The sequence below is a fragment of the Pituophis catenifer genome, unplaced genomic scaffold (assembly GCF_029215685.1).
Source record: "Pituophis catenifer annectens isolate HBS135680 unplaced genomic scaffold, rPitCat1.0.hap2 SCAF_3, whole genome shotgun sequence".
Taxonomy (NCBI): domain Eukaryota; kingdom Metazoa; phylum Chordata; class Lepidosauria; order Squamata; family Colubridae; genus Pituophis; species Pituophis catenifer.
This window is the reverse complement of record NW_027256883.1, coordinates 169,559,914-169,587,515: the sequence shown is the minus strand read 5'-3', so window position 1 is coordinate 169,587,515 and position 27,602 is coordinate 169,559,914. Positions and strand designations below refer to the sequence as shown.

At 37.2% G+C, this 27,602-nt stretch overlaps 1 protein-coding gene across 4 annotated transcripts in view; it reads left to right on the top strand.

Moving 5' to 3' along the window:
* The window catches only part of PLEKHA6 (pleckstrin homology domain containing A6), a 233,829-nt gene that overhangs the window by 76,670 nt on the left and 129,557 nt on the right, over positions 1–27,602 (top strand). For 3 of the 4 annotated variants that reach the window (XM_070941534.1, XM_070941533.1, XM_070941532.1), the window contains exon 1: positions 21,594–21,816. The exons of the other annotated variant lie outside the window; for it this stretch is intronic. The gene's annotated coding sequence lies outside the window, so the exon portion shown is untranslated. Of the gene's footprint in view, positions 1–21,593; positions 21,817–27,602 lie in introns of those variants that run through there. 4 annotated transcript variants of the gene reach the window in all.

Sequence of the window (27,602 nt, the reverse complement as noted above, 5' to 3'; positions counted from 1 at the left end):
TGCAGATAATTCTGTATGTTTGCAAGTTACATCTAATCAAATGTTTGTCTGAAAAAGAAGGAAACAATATTGTTTTTGAAAGCTACTTTTCAATAGACGATTTATTTCTTTTTTATTTTGCTTTTTGTGTTCTCCTAATATTTGAATGGTGCTTGTTCCTATTAAGGCACTTGCTGAAGGTCATATTTTTACACATGAGAACCCTGCTAAATGGTAGAGACAGATTTTATTTCATATTTTCTTTTACCATCCATTTTAATGCAAATGCTATTGATTATTTTAAAAGTATTTATTAATGTTTAAAGACTTGATTTTAGTCTGGAGAATCAGCAGGTAAATGTTTTTAATAGTGAAATAAATATACTGTCCTTGAGTAATAATTGCACGTGCTCAGAAATGAAGGAGAATTGCCAGGCGGGATTTCCTCCCTAAATAGCATCGTTTTGCCACCCATGGACATGATGCCATCTGTGTGCTGTAGAAATATGACATTGCTAGACCAGCTTTGCTCCTTTTAGATGAAAACATCTTTGCATAAAAAAAGAACAACTAAATATTGAGCATTAATTGCACTAGATTAGAAAGTCTCTGTAAACATAATTGCAAAATATGGATTTGTATCTTTTTCTTCTGCTAGGTATCCGTTAATTATGTTTATGGAATGTTAATGACTGCAAGGAAGTTGAACATCAGATAAAGGGAAATTAAATGTTTATAATTGACCCTGCTCTACATAATGAATCCAGGAAAACAGGAGGAGAGAAGGCCAGATCTGCAGGTAAAATTGCATCTGCTTAGCGCTAATAATTATGTAGCCTCAAAATGATGCAAAACATCTTCAGCATCACCATCATCTTCTTCCTCCTCCCCTCTTCCTCCTAGCAAAGGAATAATGAGAATTCATCACAATAATTGCAGTCATCTAATTTGATGACTGGTCACGAAAAAGCAACAATAGAGAAGAAAAAAGAGAAAGAAATCCCAGAAAGACTAATTAAGACAGAACAGGCTTTGTAATAGTACAGAGTATAGTATAGAAGAGATAGTATAGAGGTAATTGTAATAGTGATAGCAATAGTATAGAATAGCAATAAAATATAGTATAGAGGTAATTGTTCTATAAGGGTATAGAAGTGCAGTAATAGTATTAGAAATACAGTGCAGAATATAGGTAATAGGAAGCACTTGCAAACATATTTTTATGCATTACATCTCACAATTTAGAAAAGAAAAACTCTTTGTTTTACAAAATTAAAAGTCTCTCTACTTATAGTGAGAAATAAACAAACCACTTGGTCCAGGATCCAATGCAGTTGCCTCTCTCTTGTATCTGAGTCTAATTGGTTAATGGTTTTGAAAAAGATCCTGAGACACCCGTTACTTTCTGAATCTTTTGAAACTATTGTTCATTTTTCCAACAGCAGTCACCTTAAAGGATCTCTGGAAATATTTCCAATATGGAATATATCCTAAAAACACATAAGCCATTAACTCTCATAGGCAAACTCCTTGCTATATATCAATCATATCGCTATTCTTCAGTGGTGGGTTTCAATTTTTTTTACTACCGGTTCTATGGGCATGGCTCGGTGGACGTGGCATGGCTTGGTGGGCATGGCAGGGGAAGGATACTGCAAAATCCCCATTTCCTCCCGATCAGCTGGGACTTGGGAGGCAGAGAATAGATGGGGGTGGGGCCAGTCAGAATTTTTACTACCGGTTCTCCAAACTACTCAAAATTTCCGCTACCGGTTCTCCAGAACTGGTCAGAACTTGCTGAAACCCACCTCCGGCATTCTTCCTTTACTTCCCCCAATAAGTTTTATGTAAATTGCATGGAGCTTTCCTATTCAGACGTTTCTAGTCTTGGTGCCCAGCAGAAGTATGGACCAACTCCCTGATGTTTCAGCAGTGGCCATTCAGATTGGGAATTCTGCATGCTGAACTTGCAGAAACTGTCCATTTTGATCATTAGAGGTTGGTCCCAGATTATAAAAAAAGGTTCATCAATCAAAATATTTTTTCTTGAATGTCAACAACACAGTACATTAGCAACAAGAACTATTCTTGTAATAGGAACAATTGGGTAATTTTAGTTAACATATAACTTAGAGGTCTGGTGTACACTTAGACTAGGACTAGAGTTTTAGAAAAGGACCATACCAATATTTTATTTTCACAAATGTCTTGTAAACACATGTAAGCAGTACTGTATTTATTTCAGTAAAATCAGCCTTGCCCAATTAGGTATCCTTGAGATATGTTAGAATAATGAATTGCAAGTTCCATTTAAATTCCATTTAATAGGTTAGAAAGACTGTAGTTGACCAATGAGCAAATCTGGGACTAAACATTAGCTTCATAAACTAATTATAAGAAATATAAAATCTCTTGTAGCAAAGATAGTAATATTTTCCACATTTGAGACCATAGTGGCTTGCATGAGTCTTTCTAGTAATGTGATACCTTTATTGACAGGCTGGGTGGGGGTGGGGAGATCATTTATTTGTGATTTGGGGGTTTTCTGCTGAGGTGAAAGGATGGGGAATCAAAGCATTTTATTGCTCCAGGTGACTTGTCAGTCCATTCATCCTCTTATTATCTTTGTTGCAATATTTTCAGGATCAGACTCAATAAAGATAATAGAAGTTAGAGATTTAAATATATTTTTCTTTAATCATAATAGGCATTCTATATTCGCTGAATATTCAAGATAGAAGCAAGTAAAATGGGGAGGATGGCTCCTTATATATACAAGGGGTGGAGCCAGGAATGGGAGTGGTAAATTATGAATACATTAAAGTCCAAAGAATAAGTTAACCCCTGATGTTCCATATATACATTATTTACACATTAGAGAATAAGGCATTTACATCTGACAAATCCCCCTCTAAATGCCGGTTCGTTATACAACACCAGTTACATTCAGATTCAGGACAATATAATACATATAATTTAGAAGTTAAATATTTGTGTTGTTTAGAAGGTAAGGGTTTTGTTAATATGTCAGCTAATTGTTCAGAAGTATCACAATGTATTGCTTTGATGAATCCGTCTTGAGATAGTTGTCTCACGTGCTTAAATTTTATATCAATATGCCTGGACCTTTGTCCAATTGCATCGGATCTAGATATTTCAATGGCCGCTTTATTGTCTTCATGCATAATAAATGGTAAAGTAGGTTTCTTCCAAACATCTGTGATCAAATCATTGAACCATACAAGGTTATTTGCAGCTTTAGACAAGCAAACATATTCCGCTTCTGTGGTAGAAGTGGCTACCAGTTCTTGTTTACCAGTATACCAGTAAACTGGACAATCGTTCAATAGAAAAACATAACCAGAGGTACTCTTTCTGCATGATGTATCACCAGCCCAATCTGCATCAGCATAACAAGTAATTTTTGGTTCTTTGTCATTATTGGGTTCCAATATTAAACAAAAATCTAATGTACTTTTCAGATATCTTAAAATTCTTTTAACAGCTTCCCAATGATACAAGGTTGGTCTGCTAACATATCTTGACAATAAATTGAGAGGTAATGCAATATCTGGCCTAGTCCAATTAGATATATAAAGGAGTGAACCTATAACTGATCTGTAAAATGTGTTGTCTTTAAACTCAGGGGAAGATTCATCAATGTTTCTGAGAAAATCAGTTTGCATAGGTGTGTCACATGTTTTGGCATTATTTAAGTTACATTTGTTTAGGAGTTCAATGATTTTATCTTTCTGAGTAAGTTTGAATCCCCTTTTTGTTTTGTTAATTTGTACACCAAGGTATTTGTTCACTCTACCTAGTGATTTTAATGAGAAGTGTTCGTTTAACTTATTTACAAAGATTTCCCTGCTCTCTTTATGCTTTCCAATATATAAAATATCATCAACATAAATTAATACAAATTCAATATGATCATTACTCTTTTTTACAAAGAAACAGTTATCAGCAGTGGTGGCGTTGAAATCCATGGTCTTAAGTACTTTTACCAAACAATCGTACCATCTTTTGCCAGATTGCTTCAATCCGTACAGACTCTTATTTAATAACCAAATTTCGTTCTTATTAGTGTATTGACTGTGTGGTGCTCTTACATATATTTCCTTATCTAATTTTGCGTGTAAGTATGCAGTCTGTATGTCATATTGAAACACGTCCAGATTGAGTGCAGATGCTACTACAAGAGCTGTTTTGACACTCTCTGTTCTCACTGTTGGTGAATATGTGTCAGTATAGTCTTCTGGATATTTTTGTGCATAACCTTGTGCAACTAGTCTGGCCTTGTATAAGGTATTACCTCCTTCTAAATTCTTAATTTTATAAATCCACCTGGTACCTATAATTGTTTTATCCTTAGGTGCGATCGCAGGTGTGAATACATTTAATCCTTGTAAACTTTCCATCTCTTTTTCCATAGCTAGTTCCCATTTTTCTCTTTCTTCACGGGGAAGTTTCAATACTTCCTCATATGTATTAGGTGTTATTTGTTCTTCATCCATATGCATTATGTAATCTTTGTATTTATTTGGTATTTGGTTTCTATTGTTTCTAATATTTCTTTCAGGTTTGCTATGGTTGTCATGCAAATATCTAGCTTCCTTTTTTGTTAATGTGTCTGTCTTTATTTTATGCTGACTATTTGTCCAAGTTTTGGTTTTGTTCTTACTTTTGTTAATACTTTGATTTTCTGTTGTTCCTTCCTCGCAAGATATATTATCTTTGCTTTTATTAGGAAATATTTCATTAAGGTGCAATTTAGACCAATTGGCCTGCTCATGGAACACAGCTGTTCTGGATACTATAAATTTGTTATTATTATCAATGAATCTGTACCCTTTGGTTCCAGTTTCGTATCCCATGAATCTTAATCTCCTGGATACGTTTTCTCCCTTTCTCCTCAATTGTTTAGGTATGTGTACGTCTGCAGTAACTCCAAATATGTGCATGTGTGCTAATTTGGGTTTTCTATTGTACATCACCTCATATGGTGTCTTATTCACAATACTGGACCATGTCCTATTTTGAGTGTAATTTGAATAATGTAAGGCTTCTGACCAAAATTGTTTGCCTAAACCAGCATCCTCTAATGTGCATCTAATCATGGTTTGTAGTGTGGAATTCTTTCTCTCTGCAATCCCATTTTGAAATGCAGAAAATGGATTGGACGTGAAATGTAGCATCCCTCTATCCTTTAACCATTGGGAGAATTCTTTAGACATGAATTCACATCCCCTATCTGTCATAATTTGTTTTATTTTGATATTATGTTGTGTTTCTATGCGTTTGTAGAATTCCTTAAATTTCTGAAAGGTTTCATCCTTGTGCTTTAATGTGTAAACAAAACCATAGCGACTGTAATCATCCACTATTGTTAGGAAGTAACGTTTTCTATAGGTAATTGATGGAGTTAATGGACCAACTAAGTCCATATGTACCAAATCAAAAATATTGTTGGTTGATCTGTTAGATTTTTTTGGTCTGGGACTGGTTTTTAGTTTGGTGGATTTACATACTGAGCATTCCAAATAATTTTCACAATTTTTTATTTTGACACCTTCTGCGTGTTCAGTCATTTTTTGTACTACAGGAAAGCTTGCATGTCCTAACTTCCTATGTAAGATGTGAGCACACTCATCATGAATTGGTTTACCTATTTTTGGTTTCTTCTCATTGTGTGCATTTTTGTTATCATGAGTTATTTTACATTCATCATTGTCACTGTTACTGACATTTTCATCATCTGCTTCAATACAATCTTCCATATTTGAATCAATGTTATGTAACCATCTTTCTTTGGTTATCAGATAGGGTAGACCCCCTTTTATCATCACAGTGCCTACATTTGTTTTGTTCTTTTCTATAGTTGCTTTCCCTTTTGAGAAAACTATATTGATGTCAGATTCTCTACTTAGTTTTATAGCACTCAGTATGTTGTGAGGTATTTCTGGGATTAATAATACCCCCTCTATTTTCCCTAAACCAGGCAAGGTCACATTTCCTCTGCCTAATACTTGAACCTTTTCTTGATTAGCTACCTTTATCACAAACTTATCTTCTGTAAATGAAGATAATATACTTTTGTTGTTAGTGGTGTGATTTGTTGCACCAGAATCAATAAGCCAATTATTGTTCTCATCTTGTTGTGTTCTGATGCTGTCTTGTTTATTTAGCCCATTTAGTGACCCAGATTTTCTCTCTTTTGAATTTTCTCTACCCCCTCTACTTTCTCTGTAATTTGGTGGACTTCTATATTTGTGTCTATCTGTGGAAGATTGTCTGTAATTGTATTTGCTCCTATATTCTGGCCTATGTCTCTCCCTTGGGACTTTGGGACAGTCTCTTCTACTGTGTTCCCTGGATCCACAATTGTGGCATCTAAAGGCCTCATTATATTTATCTTGAAAGACTACTTTCCTAAAGGATTTGTGTTCTGTTTGGTTACTGGAACGATTTTTTCTTGAATTGTCTTCTGCTATCAATTTGTTAGATAGACTTTCTATTGATAAATATCCCAAATTAATGGTATCTAAGTGTGACATAAAGCTATCCCATGATGGATCAAGTGAATTGATAATAACACTTTTCATTGTTTGATCTGAAATCACTTCCCCCCTCAATTGCAGCTCAGCTCTTATTTTGTTTAGATTTATCAAATGCTCACTTATAGAAACCCCTGGTTTCACTCTAGAAGAAAAGAAATCCTTAGACATTCTTGTGGTTGTGGCTACGCTATCGCTGTGAAATAGATTAAACATGCATTGAATTATTTCTGATACAGTTAGGTTTGGTTTGATGCTATGATACATTGCAGGAGACACGCTAGAAATTATTATGAAAAATGCTCTATGATGTAAACAATCTATTTTTAAAGTCCAAGGTCTTCTTGGAGGACTAGTTATAAAGAATAGTAAATTTTCTTTCATAAAAATAACCTGAAGCTGTTGGTACCACTCTTGTAAATTAATGCCATCAACTCTAAGTTTTGGGAAGTCACTGGGTAAATCCCCCACATTATTTTGTCCATTACTTACAACCTGAGGCAGTCCGTGGTCTCTCAAGTGCAGGAAATTACAGAACGGCATTGGGATGCTTGTAACGAGTCTGCGCGGTTCTCTGGCCAGTTCAAGTCTTTCGGGGCTGTCTACGTAGTTTTGCACATGCGCGTTGCTCATTTCTTCTTTGGCGCCGTTGTGGAAGGTTCTCTCCATTTCAGCTCTCTCGATCCGCTCCTCTTCAGATGAGTCGGTCTCTGGCTCGGTTTTTGGGGCTTTGGTGATGGCGACGGTTCTTCTCTTTCTCTTGTGTGCGCTGGCACTCGATTCTGTCTGCGGTGTAGGACGGAATCGGCATGGCTCTCTGGGCTCGGGTGTCGTCGTTTTCGAAGTCAGGATGGGAGCGTGCAGGTCTTGAGTTGTCGGTTTGATTTCTTGCTTCTTTGTTGATGTCTTGGAAATTTTCAATCTTGGCCCAAAAGCAGCAAAAAGCGTTTTCATTGCTGACTTTACTTGAGACTTTGTTAAATCGTCTTCACTTTCTGATTTTGGTTCATCTGAAGAGTTTGAGACTTCTTTTTCACTTTCTTCGTCTGATAGCGTTTTTCGCGCCAGAAATTTTGAACTGAGCGTTTTGATTGGCTCTGCTTCACTCTCTTTTGAAGTTCGTTGAAACCAAGATGGCTGCCATTCAAAATTTCGCGCGATGTCACATCTTTTCTTTTTTACAACTATTTTCTCAGTAGTCATTTCACTCACAGTTTTTTGATCTTTGGGTTTTTCTTTAATGACGTTTTTCTCTCTCGCTGCTCCGCTGTTTCTCAGCATCTCCTGGAGGTCCGCGATGAGGCTCTCATCATTCTTTTGGCTTTTTAGTATTTTTAATATCTCTGACCTGAGTTCGTTATTTTCTATCTCGATTTCTTCCTGGTCGTTATTTTCACTCATCAGTTCTTCTTCTTCAGTGGTGTATTCTTCGGATTCTCTCGAAATTGCATTAGTGGATTCGTTGATCGTCTCTTGATCAGTTTCTATTTCTTTGCTGTAGGCCCTGGTGTTGGGCCTATCTTTCTTGGACATTTTTAATTACTTATTGAGTCAATTAACCATCCTCTGCTACCAGCTTGTTGCAATATTTTCAGGATCAGACTCAATAAAGATAATAGAAGTTAGAGATTTAAATATATTTTTCTTTAATCATAATAGGCATTCTATATTCGCTGAATATTCAAGATAGAAGCAAGTAAAATGGGGAGGATGGCTCCTTATATATACAAGGGGTGGAGCCAGGAATGGGAGTGGTAAATTATGAATACATTAAAGTCCAAAGAATAAGTTAACCCCTGATGTTCCATATATACATTATTTACACATTAGAGAATAAGGCATTTACATCTGACAATCTTTTTCCTGAAAATTGTACCAATGAATTTCATTAGCACAGACTCAGCATCTTTAGGGCACAATGGGGTACCTGGGAGCTTAGCCAGTCCATTTCTGTTTTATAATATAGGATGTGGAAAATTGAGAATAGCTACAAATATGTAAACTGAAGAAGAAAAAGACTGAGCATGCAATAGTTCCGTTTCCTTGTATTTGGCTTATGTGTAGCACATTGTTTTGCTGTTTAGTTAAACTGCAATGAATAGCTGGTCTTTCAACCTAACTCAGCCGTCCTTCTCAGCTTCATTTCCTCAGTCTTCCATTTATTTTGTGTTCACTGGGAAACTTCTGCCAGTTCTTTATGAGACAAATTTTTTACTTTGGTGTTTTCTTCTTTGGAATGGTTGGGTTGGGAGCACAATGAATTAGGTAGAGCTCATGGGCAGGAAGCAGCAAGAACTGTGCCAGAGACAAGATGGTTGAGTTGAAGTCGTTCAGAACTCTTGTTCCATTCTTGTCTAGCTGCAGGGTCCCCTTTATTGCTAAGTCATGCCAGTGAATTTCAGATAGCGCAGATTCCATCTTTTCATCAGTCTAAATTGGCCTGTCCTTTACGAACTCTGTAGAATTAAAGAATGTTCTAGTGATAAAAATATGCAACGAAGACACACAGGAATGGAAATGTGCAATTTTCTTCAACTTCTCAGAAGAGACAGTCATTGTGAAATTTCATGTCTCTCTCTAACTCAGGACCAATTCACACAGTGTATTAATGGATAGATATAGAAACATTCAACACATACTTGCTGATTGTACCCATTTAGCAGGCGGACTACGTGTTTCAAGTGGAAGATTCAGAGTACAGACGTGTTATTATTCAAAAGAGCACTTTTTTTTATCTTAAAAGTAGTGTAAATGGAAATACTGCAAAACCTCTCAGGATTTACGTGGCTATCCTATTTTCTGAAGATCATGAGCACGAATGAATGTGCCAAATAAATGTTTAGGTAAAATAAAGCTTGACTTGACTGTTAGGAGAAAAACTGTTGTTGAAATTACCTCCTCCTCACAGAAATTGCTATCCTACTGGCATATTTTACCAGCTCATTATTCTATAGCTATGCAGTATGTGCTAAAAGCCAATTTCAAATTATTCAAAGGTTAACAGGAGATGTTTGAAGGTAGGAATTTTTCCATGTTCAGAAGCTGTTTTTCCTGAAAGAATTTGCAGGCAAATGCTCTTCAGACCAATAAATTCTTCTCTCTCAGACATTCACTTCCATATGTGAACAAAAATAAGTGAAGAGAACAAAAATAAGTTAAGCAGTCTCTTTCTTAGATTTGAAATCAAAGGTCAGGAAGGTGAGACTGTGCATGCCAATCTGTAACCTTGGCTGAGGGTTTGCAGATAGCTTTCTAAAATCCTTTCTGGCTGAGAGATAAGAGCTGCAGGTCTATGCATTCCAGCTAAAATATTGGCCATGTTTGCAAGAGGCTGGTGGAGACAGACAGCCTTGAGTTCACTTTCAGGCCAATATGTTTTATTTGTTTTCTAAGAATGTCTTAATGAAGTTACACTCTGTGCTGAGGATAAATAGCTGTCAAGCTTGTGCTCTCACATCACATATTGTTCCAAAGCAAAGCTATGTTTTTATACAGCAAATATGAATCTATTATTTATTTGGCATATTTAAATTACCATGCTAACGTAGTACTCTAATAATATATGGAGGTGTGTTTAGTAGGGTTTAAACACTACAATAAAACATGGTTTATTTTGTCAGGGATATGTTACTGGGTTCCTCAGGCTTCCAGCAAAGGCATTAGGAAAAGATTGATAAATTTTATTTTGATTTTTTATAAGCCAAGTTTGCATTTACCAAGCCAGGATTAAATCTATTATAATTTATGCATTATGAAAATGACTTGTTATATAAAATGGGTGTATTTATATTCTATTTTTTCTTCAGCAATAAAAGATTCCTTCCTTCCTCCCTCCCTCCCTCCCTCCCTTCTTTCCTTCCTTCTTAGCCCTGATTGGTTTATAAGAAAGTACCGTGTTTCCCCCAAAATAAGAGCCAGTCTTATTTTCTTTTGACCCCCCCCCAAAAACAGCTGGTGCTTCTTTTCGGGGGGGGGGGCTGTCTAATTACTGACTCACCTCATGGCGGTGGCACTGAGAGCCCCGCCCAGCAGGATCCCGCTACAAGCCCACTTCTGCGGCCACTTGTACCACTCACATGCATCACCCCCGGCCTCCATTTCACCTTCAGAGCCTTCCAGAAAGTCCTCTGCATCTGAGAAATGGGCTCCAGATTGCCACACGTGGCACCCCCCACCCCAGCCTCCGTTTCGCTGTCAGAGCCTTCCGGAAGGCTGCAGCCGATAACAGAGCTCCGTTATCGGCTACAGAGGGCTTTCTGGAAGACTCTGACAGTGAAACAGAGGCCAGGGGAGACACGTGTGTTAATCTGGACCTTGTTTCTTGGCTGCAGAGGGCTTTCCGGCAGACCTCTGATGGTGAAACGGAGGCCGGAAGTGACACGCACAAGCAGCGGCAAGTGGCCACAGAAGAAGTAGGCCTGCAAGGCGAGGCAGGTGTTGGGTTATATGAGGCCTGATAAGTAGAGCAGGTCCACCTCCCCTATCCCCACCCTAATGTAATTTTTACTTATGTACCTCACCCCACCCCCTGCATCCTGGATCTTAATTAGGGCTTAATTTGGAGGTAGGGCTTGTATTGGGTGCACATGTAAAATTAATCTAGGACTTACTTTTGGAGTATATTTTTGGGGGAACAGTAGTTTTAAAAACAGTCTTAAATAAACAGATTTTTAAAACAAACATGAAATTATTTAAATTATTTCAGTTTTTATGGCTGCTCCTCACAGATTCTTGTGGATGGCTAAATACCAAAATCACAATTTAAACACTCCCTCTCCCTCCCTCTCTCCCTCCCTCTCTCTCTCTTTCTCTTTCACACACACATGCACACACAGAAACAGACACATAGAGAGAATGAATGAGGGAGAGCCAAAGGCAATCTGTACCTGAAGGAGCTGTCTGGGCTTCTAAAAATAAACAGTGTTTATTTTTTTTTGTTGTTTTTTACCAAACATCTCTTGGGAGAAACCTATCACTGGAACATCATTGCACCATTGCTGAGATAAAGCATTAATTGCAGGGAAGGGTAAAAAGATTTCTTAAATATCAGAGTCTAGTATAGTGATTAATGTGTTAGATGAAGATTGGGAACTCAGGTTCAAGTCCATTCTGAACCATGGAAGCTCATTGGCTGACTTTAGGCCAATCTCACATTCCCAATTTCTCACATGATTGTTTATGTAAAGAAACAACAAAAGAAAAATCAGGAGGGACTGCTTTATATGCCACTATGAGCCCCTGGAGAAAAGATAGCACATGAATCAAATAAATAATCAATAATTCATGTGTAAAAAAGTAAGACAGAGGTAAGCTTGGAAATGGCCCATATTCCTCCAGCTAGACCTGAGATATCTAAGGCTTCAGATTGAAAGATAAAAATATTTTGGAGTGGGCATGCACGGCCCACCTGACATCATCTCCTGAAAGAAGCTGCACCTTTCCCTGAGCTTGCATGGTAACCACATAGACTCAGGAAGATGCCCATTTGGTCTAAGGAGGTGCTCTCAGAGTGTAGGTGCGTCCTCTGAAGCATCTTGGCACATCTGGTCTGAGTTTCCTTAAACTCAAATGGGTATTTCTTGGAATCATGCATCTCTCATGCAAATCCAGGAACAGAAACTTTTTTCCCCAAAAGACACCAATATGTGTAGTATGTCTAAGATGAGGATTATTTTGTCTTCTGATCTGAAGTGCTACATATCCCTAACACAGAGTATGTGTGTACACATACATACATACATACATAGTGATACTTGGTACTAATTGTTAATAGGTTCCAGGTGGCACAATGAATATAAAAAACAATGCATACCAAACAAATTTTCCCCATAAGGAATAATTTAGTGAATCAATAAGTTTCAAAACTGTTGAGTACCACTGTTTTAGTACTCAACTGTTACCAAAGGTACCTCCCTCTCTCTCTTCCTCCCTCTCCCTCCCTCCCTCCCTCCCTCTCTCTCTCTCTCTCTCTCTCTCTCTCTCTCTCTCTCTCTCTGTGTGTGTGTGTGTGTGTGTGTGTGTGTGTGTGTATTTTGTGTCAAGTCAACATGGAATATCTTCCATTTGTATCCCTCTCCCCTTGGTTTTTTTTTTCCTGCCACAGAAAATCCATCATGGACAAAAAAGAATGGCTGGCTTTGCATTTTGTACTAAATTATGGTTTACGGAGTAAGTCATCGTTTGCTGGATACAGAGCCTGAGTGTGTTTTAAAGGGAATTGGATTACCAATATGTAGATGAAATTTGCTGTATCTATCCCTGGCATTAAGGTGAGCTGTGACATATTGAACAGATGTGTAGTTGTGATAATGGACTGGAAGAGAGCCATAAATAGAGGTTGACCCTCAATAAGGTAGAAGCATTATGACCTCAATAAGATGGAAGCAGTTCATGGATTCTGGAATTGGGCAAGACTATCTCTGTAGACTCCTCTTTATTCTGTACTCCCTGTAAGAACAGGTATCAAATGAAGCTGAAGTATAGCTATAATTGATCCACTACTACAATACCTCCTAGACATAGATTTCATGGCCCCAATAATTATATTCCTAGTGAGATTGTTGCAATGTATCTCATGCAGCTGGTACAGAATAGCAAGACTGACTGGCTTATCCATAAGAGATCATATAAGTGCATCAGCTACCTCTATGCAGCGCACTGAGATCCAACCAGTATGACACATTCTACACATGAGCCAGAGTGTTCTCTGACTTGTGGCATCCTGACTTTGAAATGCCTCTCCCCAGAGCTTTGCTTTTTCAGCACCTAATGAAAATCAGACCTTTTATTTAGCATTTGGATCTTAACAGCCACAGGCTAGCTGTGATCTATTGTTGCTTATGAAAATGTGTCCTTTCTAGTATTATCACTTATTTTATTCATTCAAACTATGATTTACTTTTATTGTTTTTGTATTTTTTATGTGCCTGATAAACTGCCATCTATCCTGAGATCCTTAGGGTAATGAGTGGGCTATGAATATTTAACAATTGATTAATAGCTATGGCCTCATAATACTTCAGCAATATAGTAGCCTTGTGTGTGCCTGATTTAAGATACCTGTTTTATTTCTGGTTGTTTTTTGACTGATTGAAACTGGCAGATGTAATAATAAAGTAGTGGACCTTGTGGAAGCAAGTCATCAAAAGGTATCCTGGATTCTACACATGCTGGTTAGGCCAGCCAATTTATTTTTCATTCCAATCCAGGGGTGGCCTCCACCTCTGAAGAAGAATTAAGTACATTTTCCAATTAATGTGAACCACATTTTTCTCTATGTGAAAATGATTATTATAATAACCTGTTTCACAGACAAGATATGCAATAAAGCACTTTACTTGCCTACAGAAAAGCAATTTAATAATTACTATCTTCTTTCATCTGGGATTCTAAGATTCATCACACTTCTTTCTGGGTGTCAAAATAGCAAAGCAAAGGCTTTTATAAATCTTTCGTAACTAGTTCAAAAAGGAATATAGGTATCCAAATCTCAAAATAAGCGAAAAGCAAATAGCGAGAGTTAATGTGGGTCAGATTGCTTGGAATGACACTGCTACTTTTTGCATTTTGTACATTCACACAAATCTGTAAGGAATCAATGGCCATGTACTGTTTAAGAGTAGACCGTAAGTATGACCTCTGCCTGAATGTAATTCCTATATTGCCTTGAGTAGTCCACTCATATTGCCTTGCCTATTTTAAACAGATATAAAATGGACTCTACAAGCAGCTGTGGTGCCAAGTCAATTTGTTGCTTGGCACTATTGTTTATATCTGTTCTCAGACCTTTGAAACCTGGCATTAGCTGATGTAAATTTGTCCGCATTGCAGTTTGTTGTCATTCCAGATTTGGGGAGTAGATAAGCTACACATTTTTTTAAAAAAAGGAAAGATTCTGCCAAATGTGTTTAGCTTTTGTACCATGCCAAATACTTGGGAGGTTGAGCCAAACACTGTACCGTATAAGATATCAAGTCTTCCCGCCAATTGGGAGCATTTTGGTTTATCTGAAGTGGTTTTCTCTTAGAGGAAGAAAGAGAGAATCCTCCTAAAACTGACAGGAGGAAATGTTGGAGGTGTCCTTGGCCACCTCCTGAGTCCACATTCCAATCTGGAAATATTTTTGTATACTTAACCCAGATCTAGTCTCATTCTGTCAACAGTGGCCAAACAGGTGTGGTGATCATGCTGCAATTATTACAGTAAGATACAAATTCAGTGTAAGATAGCAGAAATTCTTCAGGGAGCCAGTAATTTATAGCCCAGGCCTCATGGTGTGAAAACATTAATTTAATCCCACTACCCTCATTTTGGTTTGATTGTAAAATCCAATCTGTGTTGCATGTATTGCAACGTGGGATAATTTCTTTAACAATGGCTCAATCAGTAGACAACAGTGGCTGGTTCACAGAGCTCACTAACCCTCAGACCACATTATGGAATAACATGATCCATGAGCCCAGTGTCAGTCTAGCCTGATTACATAGCTAGTTAGTAGGTCATACTTCACACTAAATCAAAAGTGCTTTGTTTTAGTGTCTTATAAAAAGCAGGCCTAGGAATGTAATCAGGTTGTTAGGAATTAATTCTCCTCAAATTCAGTAGATCTTTTCTCAATTTCCTTAGGATGCTAGTTCAAATACACACGCATTGTGTTTGTACTGTAGGCTTAATTGATTTGTGGCAGGGTTAGCATATGGACTTTGTAATTTAGCCAGCACTGAGATTAAAAAGAGGTACAAGGGGTGTTTGCTACAAATAAATTGGGATTAACTTCATTCTTGTTTATCTTTATATGCCAGTTGAAGGTTGATTTGTCTGGGTGCCCAGCTTCCAGGAATTCCTTAGGATATTTGGACTTGGCTTGGCCTAGGATACTTACAGTTTCCTAGTTGAAACTATGATTAAGTCTGTTCATGAAATTAAGGAGTTTGTTATGAATACCAATTAGCAATCAAAACTTGATGAATATCATTCAAAAGAGACAATCAAAAAACCAAAAAGAAAACAAAAATGCCAAAACATCACCTCACCAGAAATCAACACCCAGATGAGCAGAGATTAACCCCAAGATTAACATTAGACCAACAATCATGAAGCAAATAATATGCCAATCAAAGAACTACCAACTCAGACAAACAAGCTAATGCTAAACAACAGTCCAATCAAGGAACCACCAAGACTACTCCCATCAGCACTGAAGCCACTAATGTATAAAATGGAGTAAACTTCCCTTCCTACTAGCACTGATGATGTTACCTTGTTTGGTAATGAGACATCCGGAAAAAAAAAAAACCAAGCTCAAAGAGCACCAAGGAGCCCAACCCTGAGCTACAAATATTCTCTTCTACCAAATTTTTTTAAACTATAACAAGTTTAGATTTTGTCAGGTTATTGCCTTGTGATAAGCTTTACTGTAGTTCGTTAGCCATTGCAAGTAATGATTAAAACAGTAACTTAGCACTTAAAACAACCTATATCTGCTAGATTTTCTACACAGCTAACAACAAAAACAAAAGCTTTGCTAGCCTATGGCTCTGAATCAAATGGTCTCTGATTTTTAAAAAAATGCCCCACTGCTTCTAACAGAAAATGTATCAAGATTTTAACTCCATAAAATTAAACTCTGGAGATTTCACCATGGAAGACTTGCAGCCTGCAGCAAGAACACTTCCAAAAAGTTTTCAGATGAATTAATTTGCCTTTTACAATGGTTGGATTGTGTCTGTGACTTCAGACCCATGGAGGAAACAAGTTTGCTGTTTGGCTGAAAATAAATGTCAAAATAATTTTAGCAATGTGTTCTTTAAAAACCAGCCCTATTTCAATTGATACCAGGGTTTCTTGAGCTGAATAGCTTATAAACAACCATCCAGAATAACAGGGGCAGCAAGGACTGACTATTACCAGGCTTTGTTTCACATGCTGTGTGTAGGATGGGTGATTTTTGACTTGCAAATCATCATTTGACTTTTGACAGAATAGGGAGAGAGAATATACAGTCAAGAGCCAGTTTGATGCAGTTGCTAAGGCATCAACTTAAAAACCAGAAACTGTGAGTTCTAGTCCTGCCTTTGGCACAAAATTAACTGAGTGACCTTGGGCCAGTCACCTTCCCTCAGCCCTAGGAAGGAGACAATGGCAAACCACTTCTGAAAAACCTTACTAAAAAACCGACGGGGTCTCCAAGAACTGGGCATGATTGAACAAAAGTAGAAGAAAAAAACAGGGAGAGGTAATATATTGTACCACTTCTGTATTGGGTAATAACTAGGAAACCTGAGATAAGAAAACTGGATCCAGATTCTGGTCAACCAGGATGCTTATTTGAATAAATCCTCATTTAGACTTAAAACTCAAATAGAATTGCAGATTTGTGATTAATGTATCTGGCGGGGGAAACAATGCCTCAGCGGTTAAAGATGCTAAATTTGTCAGTTTGAAAGCTGACAGCCTACCTTTGAGACCTGAGCCTCATGCAACTGGGTAAGTTCCATTACTTGTCCCAGTTCCTGTCTACTTAATAATTTGAAAGCATGTAAATGCAGGTAAATAAATAGGTACTAGTTTGGTGGGAAGATAACAGTGTTCTGTGCACCTTGGCATATAGTCATGCTGGCTTCATGACCACAGACAAAATCTTCAGACAATGCTGGCTCCATCAGCTAAGAAATGAGCATTGCTCCCTGGAGTCAGAAATGACTGGACAGGGGAAATCTTTACCTTTATCTTTAGTGTACCTAGAAATGTATACTTACCTTCAATACCATGTTTTAATAAATTACATTAGAGGGAAATGCATGTCTATAGGAAGGGAAATCCTATGTACACAAACAGAATTTTTGATGCCAGTGGATAAACAGGAAAATGCCTCCTTCAGAATTCATCACTCAACCTAAATGGGTTGGCAATTATATGGAAGGGTTGGTATGCAAGATTATGGGAGCAATTTGATCACTGGAATTAAAATAATTTAAACATGCCACGAAACTGTGGCTGCCATAAAATAAACATCCGACATTTTCAACTGAATGATGAGTTAGGAAAGAGATTAATACGAAATACACATTTCATATTCTCATTATTATAGCTACTTGGTTTTACTGGAAGAATGTGGCATTCATTTGCCAAAGAGATATCTATGTCTGATGCTATTAGATCAGTTATCATACTAGATGATGTGAATTTTCTCCCAAACAGAAATTGTTGTCATGGAATACAAATACTGGTAATTTTTTTTTTCTGAAGCAAGCAAAAACTCAAGGGCTAAATCTCTCTGCTGTAATCTTGGCACCCAAAATGCAATACAGACACTTGTACTATAGCATTACATTGAATATATATAGGGAAAGAGATGTATTTCTACATATATCACAAAGAACTTGCTATTGTGAATTGCACTGACTCTGATGACTCACCGCCAAGTTTATGTTTGCATAGGATTTTCTTCTAGGTCCCAAGAGAAACATGTGTAAAGGCCTGGCCCACACAGTGCGATCAGCACAGAGGATGCAAATTGTTCAACACTTCATATAAATTTGACTATTATTGCTCCTTTTAGGTAATATACTTTCTTCCAATACCCAGTGATGAAATATTGCACTTTTGGATTGGCATAAATGATTCATAGCTAGGATAAATATTTTCAAAACTGAAAATATTGATATGAAGACCTTTATTACAAGCGGAGTTGAGGAAATTCTACCTTGCTTTTGAAAGTTTATGTTTTATCAGCAACTTGTGAAATTGAGCTTTTTGAACAGCACTGCAAACTCTAGATTTATTTGCTAACCGAAGCATAATATAAAATAGAACTGGTCAAAATGTCCATAGAACATATACACTGCCATATAATATATAAATTCTGTACATGAAGGTAGATGCAGAGATTAATAAATTTCAAAATAAACCCTCCAGATTTGCTGGTGCTGTTAGACATACTTAGAAGTGGATGTAGTAGGAACAGCAGAGTACGTTTTTACCAATGCAGCATTCTGTGAACAGGAATATGGAATCAATTCAGAATTGTTCTGTGTTGCCAGAGTTTAGACCTTGCACTACCACTAGCTTGAATCAAAAAAAGCTTTTGTAGGTGCAGAGAGGTGTTAGTCAAATAAGAGGAGGAGTTCAGTCGCGCCTTTTCCATCTAACACATTTTATTAAAAGGCATAAGCTTTTGTGAGCCAAACCTGATATCATCAGATGAGTCTTATGCCTTTTAGTAAAATGTATTTAAAAAGGTGCTACCAGACATCTTTTGTTTTTTGACTTTCAGTTAGATGGAAAGTCTGGCAAATCGGTGTCTATCACTCCCTATGCAGAACCTTCTTGCTGGTATGATATATCAGGAACTTATTGTTTCCAGAAAGCAGAAAAGTTTAGATGATGATGATAATGATATGTTTATATCATATGTGCATTGCATCTTTCATGCAGATGTATGTTACAGGTAACCATCAGTTTACATTAACTTTCATTTAATGATAGTTCAAAGTTATAGTTTCCTTGGGAAAAAAATGATTTATTATATGTACTTATGACCATTGCACCATTCCTGCATTCACACATAATTGCAATTCAGGTGCTTTGCAACCGGCTTGTATTTATGAGCAGTTGCAGCATCCTACAATCACATTATATAATTTGTGACCATTTTTGCCAATATCTGGCAAAAAAACCCACTCATTGGACAAGATGGATTCATTTAATGACCTCATGATTCACTTGATTACTCTGTAATTTTCTTAACAACCTCTGTAAAAATTGGATCATAAAATTGGATCCAACTTGATTTAGAACTATAACTTGCAAATTAAATTCCAGTCCCAATTATGACCATAAGTTGAAGAATGCCTGGCTTCAGGACATCATGTTGCAACATCTTTTGCTTTAAAAGTTCTGTTAGATCCTTTTGCAGAAAATGTGGGGTTAATAGAACATTAATAGAACATTAAGGACAAAAAGACATTAGTGTCATCCAGTTCCTTTCTGTGGATCTCAGGCAGTTCTATCCTCCACAAAGACATAAAATCAGGGCTGCTTGAGTAACAATATATTCTGGTTTAATTTAGTACATTAATTATGTGGCATCAAATAAATGTCAACTCTTAGCAGCCTCACAGATAGATTTTCTATATGATTTTCTCTCCCTAACCTGGTCTTTCACATCTTCCAATTGTGTACTCATCACCATTTTAACTTAGTCCATCCATCCTTTTCCTATACTGCCTCTTCATAGTCCAAAGTGTTAAGACGGAATATCATTGCTTGCACAATTCTGAACTTTATAGGTATGCACACACGTGGTATCTAAATATCCTTTATAAGGCCTTCATAGCTGTTCTGCCAAGTGCTTATCTGTGGTGTATTTCATGACTGCTTGTTCCTTTACAATTAATGGTTGGTCCTAAAAGGCAGAAGTTATCAGCTGCTTCAATATCCTCACTGTCAATTTTAAAGCTGATTGCTTAGCTGTTGTCATTAGCATGGTCTTCTTTCTATTTAATTTTAGTTCCACTGTTTCAGGGTGCTCTTTGACTTTTCTTATCACAGCTTACAGATCACAGCTTTGCATGTTTGGCTATCAGCGTAGCTTGGTCTATTAATATTTCTTCCTCCAGTTTTAAAACTATGCTCATCTTTCGAGCCAGCTTCTCTTAATATATGTTCAACATACAAGTTGAATAAATAACGGGAGAATATGCAGCCTTGTCTCACTCAGTTTAGTACATGCTGTTTTCTTAATAATTAAGGAAGCAATTCAATGGTCCTAGGATAACATCCATGAACAGGAGAAAAAACCAACCATGCATCTGATTTCCCTCTCTGAGGCTGGCAAACACGGAGGCGTTCTTAAATCCTCTCCCCCAAATCTCTGGGTCCACCTGATGGGAAAGGTCAGAAAAGAGAATGTGATAGGATTTGAATGGACGAAGGGTGGAAGTTTATGTTCAAAGTCTTCTACAATACTTCTGATCAGAGGGATTGTTCCTTCCCACACTTTCACCTACAGTTTGTTACAAAATAGGATGATAGATTTCCTTGGGTGCTGCTGTTAAAACAATCCAGTAGAACAACGTATTAATCATTCTACTGCATGTTATTAGTTGTGTAAAAAGGCATCTGTTTGACACTGTTGATTGTTTAAGCTCATAGTAAAGTAATCCAATTACTGTTTATCAAATATGTAATTACAGCTGCTGCACTTATTTGGGAGTGAGGCTTATTAAATACAGTAAGACTTGCTTCAGACATTATTATCATGAAAAGAGTTGCACAATAAAGCTACAATCCTCTACACACAGCAGAAAAGTACAGTGAACAATGGGAAATTGTTCAACAAATAAGAAAACTTATTTCTTACAAGGCATGTGTAGGATGGCAGCCATGACATGATCAACCTTTTCCTTAAAAAAAAAAAATCACTCACAGTTTTTAAAGTATATCACTGAATTAGATTGAGAGTATTTTGCATATCCTCAAAGTTGACAACTGTTTTTGAAATTACAAAAAACTTATTCAAGCTAAAAACTTAAAATTAAAAATGTGTTAAATAACTTAATCTTATTCATACATAAGATATCTCTCACTTGCTTGTTCCTCACCTCCTCAGTCTATTGCCTTAAAATCTTCTTTGTGCTTCCTCTTCTGCATTTACTTTATACATTCTCTAGAATAACACTCTGGCATATTTTGTTGAAATTCTTCAAAGATGTTTAAATGTATTACTTAATGTTAGATTTCTGTCCTCTGCTTGAGCATTTAATCAGCTTTAATCATATGGTTTCTATCAATAAGATAAAATTCCAGGTTTGTATTTGACAGAGCTCACTATTTACTCTTTGTGAATATTACGGAGCATTCTTAGTTTGCAGTAGCACAGCTAGAGGGCTGCCTCCTATTATAATACTAAGGAAACACGAAGGGGTGGTGAGACAGAGGCGAGTAAATGGGTGTGTTTGTATTTATATATAACTGACCCAACCTGCAGTTTCAGATTTCAGATCTAGCTTATCACCCTGCCAGTTCCTTCCAGCCTTTGGATATTCCTCTGCCTTTTTGCTGACGGATCTGCTAGGGTGAAGAAAGGAGCTGTTACAGCTTCTTTTTCTCTTTGCCTCCTCCTCCTCCTTCTTTCTTTTAAGTTCTTCGGTGAAAGTTCCCAACTGTCTTTTTCCAGTTTCCACCTTTGAGTTGTCAGTCGTGATAACAGGGATTTAACAACGACAACACAAGATCTTGTACCCAAAGTACGGAGGGATGCTGCTCACTTTACTTGAAGGTAAAACTAGATGTTCCAGTTGAGCACTTATTCTAACCTGCTTTCTAGCTTTACAAATGTTGTGATAATCATTTCTCTGGATTGAGATATAGGACTGGCAGTTTTAGTGTGTTTCCAATTAATATTTAAAACAGACTTATCCAGGTTGATATAAAGTCTAGAAATTGTGGAGAGCATGGGAATGGAGGAAGTTGACTCCAAATACTTTTGTGTAAGATTATGAGAAATTAAATTACAGATGTGTTAAATTTATGATGCATGTGCTAAGACTTGAATTTTAATACACACACACAAGTATACCCATTTCGTCTAGAATCTTCAATGTTAACTAGAGATAATATTGTTCCAAAATGGAATTTATGCTCAAGTTAGAAGTTAGTATCTGACTTCAAAGCTACAATTCTGTTTTATTCACTGTATAAATACTATGTACCTTGCATGATATAAATGCCAGTTTGGTGCAAATTATAAGATTATATATCTTGGTTTTGCAACACCTGGAACTGATTCCATGTGTTGTTTGTACAGTAGCTTGAAATGTGTGTGTTGTTCTGTGTAGGTGTAGACAATCCCTACGCAACCCTTAGTTTGAGAGGGAGTGCCCCTTGATAGAGCTAAAACATCAGACATCGAAAAGGAAGGAAGGAAGGAAGGAAGGAAGGAAGGAAGGAAGGAAGGAAGGAAGGAAGGAAGGGCATAAAATGATGTGGCTATTTTTAAGGAATGTATGTGCTAGTGATTACAGGTGGTCCTCAGGTTACAAGAGCAATTGGGACCAGAATTTCTATTGCCAAGCAATTTGGCTATGTAGTGCAATGTCATGTGATCACTTAGCGACAGCAATCCTAGCAGTCATATCCCCAGGACCATGTAGGTTTTTAAGTGAGAAGACATGGGAATCCCAAGCAAGCAGCCAGCCAGTGACAGCCATCAGTGAGAGCTGCAGGCATCGGGAGAAGGGATATTGCAGGCAGGCAGAATGCAGGCAGGTGCGTGAGGTGCTGCTAGCAGGTGCTGCAAAATGTGGGCAGATATGCAAGTGTTGCAGGGGGCTAGGGGGATTCTGTGAACTGTGCTCCTAAGCACAGGAAGGCATTGCTGGGGGCAGGTGGGCAAAAACACAGGGAAAACTGAAACAACTTCCAACTTCCTGCTGACTTTGCTTGAGGGAAGCCAGCAAGGAATATTGGACATTGTAATCATGTGATTATGAGGATGTTGTGATAGCTAGAACTCCAAGGTTATAAGGTCTCCTTGTTCAGTGCCATTGTAATTTTGAACAGTTGTTGAGAGCTACTAGTTATGTATGTGTGCATTTGTCTAAGGACCCTGCTGCCCTCCGGAAGTTAGAGAATTTTAATTTCAATCAACTCCCAAGTCAGAGGTGATGGAAGTTGCATGGCATTTTGAGGTGTGGGACACAAATTCTTAATCACTGGCTAGAGATACTCAGAATGAATTTTGGAAGAAACTTTCTAGGGGGGAAATGAAGCCACTCCAGAATTTACTCTTAAAGTCAGATTGCTACTGGTAGGATTAGATTGCAGTGGGTTTAGATTAAATGCCTATGGTAGCCTGATTACAGTTATCATGATATCTCATATTCTCTCTCCCTCTTTCTCCCTCTCTCTCTGTCTCTCTGTCCCTCCATCCCTCCCTCCGTCCTTCCCTTCCTCCCTCTCCACAATCTGTCCAAATTATCAGCATATAGAACTTGATAGAATACCAGAGTCTACTTGCAATAGTGCCAGGCTGATCAGGAAATAGATCTCAAAGTTTGTTGCTATGTTCTATAGGTAACTTTTGGTGTTTGGGAGACAATTTGTTTTATGGTCATACATTGTGGCCATGTACATATACAAATTTACACTTTAATCTGAATATACTGTTTGTCAGCTTTATGAAAAATTTTAATGATTGGCTTACTTGATAATATATTACCAGGTCGAAGCTTTATTTTTGTGGCATCCTTGAGGTCCTCCTATTTAATAACTTGGTTATCTATTATGGTTGCTTATTACATTAAAAAAAAAACTAATTCTATATATGGTCAGCAGTGGTGTAACAGAATATTGGTCTCAAATCCAAACTGGGACTCAGCTATGGAATTTAATTGGATTATTGCATCATTCTAGGCCAAATGTGGTTTGTTTGCTTTTGACTTGGTGAATTGTGCAAACCCAGGCATTGTGGCTTGTAAACTCTAGTTTATAGCTTAGCATATTGAGCTAGTAATCAGCGCACTTAAATAAAACTTGGCTCAGTGTAGCGTGTGAGTTCAGTACGTCATAGTATTATTTTTGGGGGGGGTACGTCCCTTATTTTTTTTACAATTATATACAAATTCTAAAATTCTATAAAAATGAATTATTTTTCTATAAGGAAAGTCTTCAAACATTGCCATTTAGAAAGCATTAGTGTGGAAGATTTATACAACCTAATCAGCTTGTTGCAATATATTCTATGACCAATAGTGGTGATTTTCAGATAATCACATTTGGTCCCTGAATGTGGTCATGTGTTATATTTAAGACAGTATTTCCGATATCAGTGATTCACAATCAGATCTACATCAAAGTTCAGAAAACTTTGCATAAGAATGGTTGTATCTTTGATTTTCATACTTAAATTCAGTACAAGTTCGCTCTCTCAAGTTTCAGTTTACATAAGATGGTCGAATATGTGCATGCCAAATCTGATCAGAAATTTCTATATAATTTTGTATAAATTAATGCATATATTTTAATCACAGTTCCCCAATAGAGGTTGGCAAGGGGTTCAGTTTTGTATGCAGTATCCAATTTATGTAAATATAATTTGGAATACATTTTAATAAGAAGACCGGTTATCTATAAAGATAACAATTTTGATCCATGAGAAAAAGATCTTAAAACTTCTGATGGATAATATATTGAAGACAATCCAATACAAGATCCCACAGCACTGGACAATCTTTTGTTTTCTTCAGCATTCGAACTAATCCAAAGATAAAAATGATCCTGAGAAACAGTACATGCTTTGCCATTATAACCACATTGTACCTTTCCATACCACTTAATTGTACCCCATTGCATCTGTTGTTCTCATACTAATGCAGAATTACTTTATAATGAGAACACTATGTGAATTGACAGTTGCTGAGAGCCATTTAGAAGATACAGCTGCAGTGAGACTAAAGTACATTTATTTATTTTATTTATTTATTTATTTGTCAGATTTATATGCCACCCTTCTCCCGTAGGACTCGGGGTGGCTCACAACAATAAAACAACCTGACAATAGATAAAAATTAAATAATATTAAAAACCAATTTAAAATCCCCAAATCCCCAAGTTAAAATCCACGGCAGATCAGGGAAGCTGCTGAAAGAGCCATGTCTTTAGGTCGGTGCGGAAGGTGCGGAGGTTGGGGGCCGTCCGGAGCCTGGTGGGCAACCCATTCCAGAGGGTTGGTGTGACCACAGAGAACACCCTCATCCTGGGGACCACCAGCCGACACTGTTTGGCTGAGAGGACCCAGAGAAGGGCAGCCCTATGTGCACCGGGCGGTGGGAGGCCGGTAGGAGGTGATCCTGCAAATACTCTGGGCCCATGTCATGAAGGGCTTTATAGGTGAGTACCAGCAGCTTGAAGCGGATCCGGAATGTACTTCTGATTCTGTGGGCTTAATACTTCAAGTAATCTAAATTGTATTTTTTAAAATCTCTCTATTGATGATAGCAATGAAATAATGAAAAAAAATGAAAATGTTATAAAAGCATGTTCTTTGCTGATGCTACTTCCTTGGGGGTATTTTCCTATTGCTATTTTCCAGTTTAGAAGTAAACGTATATGAAATCAACTATATCTTTGCAGCCAAGGTTTCCAGACTGCTTTTTATAATTTGAACAGAGTATGTCAACACTCCAGGAATCCTGTTTTCCCATTCTAAATAAAAGCTAAAACTTTATTAATCGTGTTAAAAGAAAATGGAATAACTCTTAGTTCCTCAGCAGCAGGAACCAATAAATATAGTTTTCGAAGATAGGAAGTTTTGGCATGCATTTCCCTTTTTTAGAAGACAAAGAAATTAAATGGAAAATAGATGTATATCTCACAAATCAACATGTGCCTATTCTTTTTTCAAAACAACTATTTTTTTTAAAAAAAAAACTTAGAATCACTTAGAAAAAAAACTTAGATACCTTGGCATTTGAAAAACTGAAAAGCTATGTCTCTTCTATAGGACTTTGATTGACATTAATTTATCCAAGCCAAGCAATCCCTCTCATCTTATTTTAAATAAATCTGGTTCAATTGCAATCACTTCCTTTGCTTTAATTGAGCTTGCAATTACATCTAATTTCCTTTCTGGAAATTACCCTGATATGATTACTGATTTTGTAAATTTCATTAAGCTCCAGCAGTGCCTTACTCTTACATTCACTGAATATTGAAGAATAAAAGTATTTCAACAGAACCTGTTAATGCTTCACTGCTTTTCTGTCCTAACTGAATAATCAATTTGCCATTAAAAAGTATCAAAAGTAGCTGAAAACAATTCCTACAATACTGGCTTCAAAAATTGCATTTTTGTAGGGTGTGTCTATAATATAAACTGTAGGGCTTGGCACCTCTCTAAACTTTTTTTTATTGACTGAGAGTAGATGTGTGGCCGGATGCGATACTCTTGTTCTGTAGAATCTGACTAATCCTTTATGGCTATTTGTAATTTTCAACTTTGATCATAGTGGTGGTAGTCAGTAGAAGTCATTTATTATGATAATCTAGTTTTTTTATATTTTATTACTTGGACTAAGTTGCTGGCATTTACTGGAGGAAAGATGCCCATGACTTTTACCCAATTACTTTTACCTGATGGAGTTACTTGGCTTTTTCCTTCTATAGAAGCGACTAATTGGGAAGGTACATTTCAAGATGTTGGAAGTGGAACTGTTGTTCCTTTGCAGACTTCAGTGCAATTTATGATATGATTGATTCCAACCACAAAATGACACTATGCCCCAGAACTCTTTAGGCCAGCCTTTTCTAACCTGCATTTTCCAAAGGAGTGGATTTCAATTCCCAGACTTCCCCAGGAAGCATGGCCATTGCTGACAAATCTAGACGCTCAAATTCTCAAATCAGTAGGTTGCCAAATCTGAGAAGGCTACCCTAAGCATGTTTGCAACTTCTTAGGATTTATTATAGATAGTTATACAGTTGTCTAATTGACATGGGAGATAACAATAAAATAACCATAATTACCATTAAAAAAAAACCTCATGAAGCAAAATCTAAATAAGCAAACTTTAAGGCTCATCCAGTACCCAAGCCCAATGCTTGGAAGAGGAGACTAATGGAGTTTTGGTAAAGTTTGGTCATCTGAATCTTAAATATACAATTCCATAGATGATCAAGGCAATGAATAATAGACCTTCTGGTCTAGGAATGGCATTATTGGCAGATAAGATGAAGATGTTGAAAGGCTCTTCTACCCATGACTGCCACCTGTTTCTTGAGAATTTAGGAGCACCCTCCAATCTGCACATCAGTTCAATGTGGAGGAGCCAAAGATAGTAAGTGGTTGCGTATGTGTGTGTGTGTGTGTGTGTGTGTGTGTGTGTGTGTGTGTGTGTGTAGGACCAATCGGCTTGGTTTTACTTTGAGCGTGACCTGAATTGGTTCCACTTCATCCAGACCATTGCAACTTCCAGGCAGTGAGTAAGTCCATGCTATGTGTTCACCTCTCTTGCCAAAAAAATTAATAAAAAATTAAAAATGTGGGATAAACAAGCAAAACTCTTC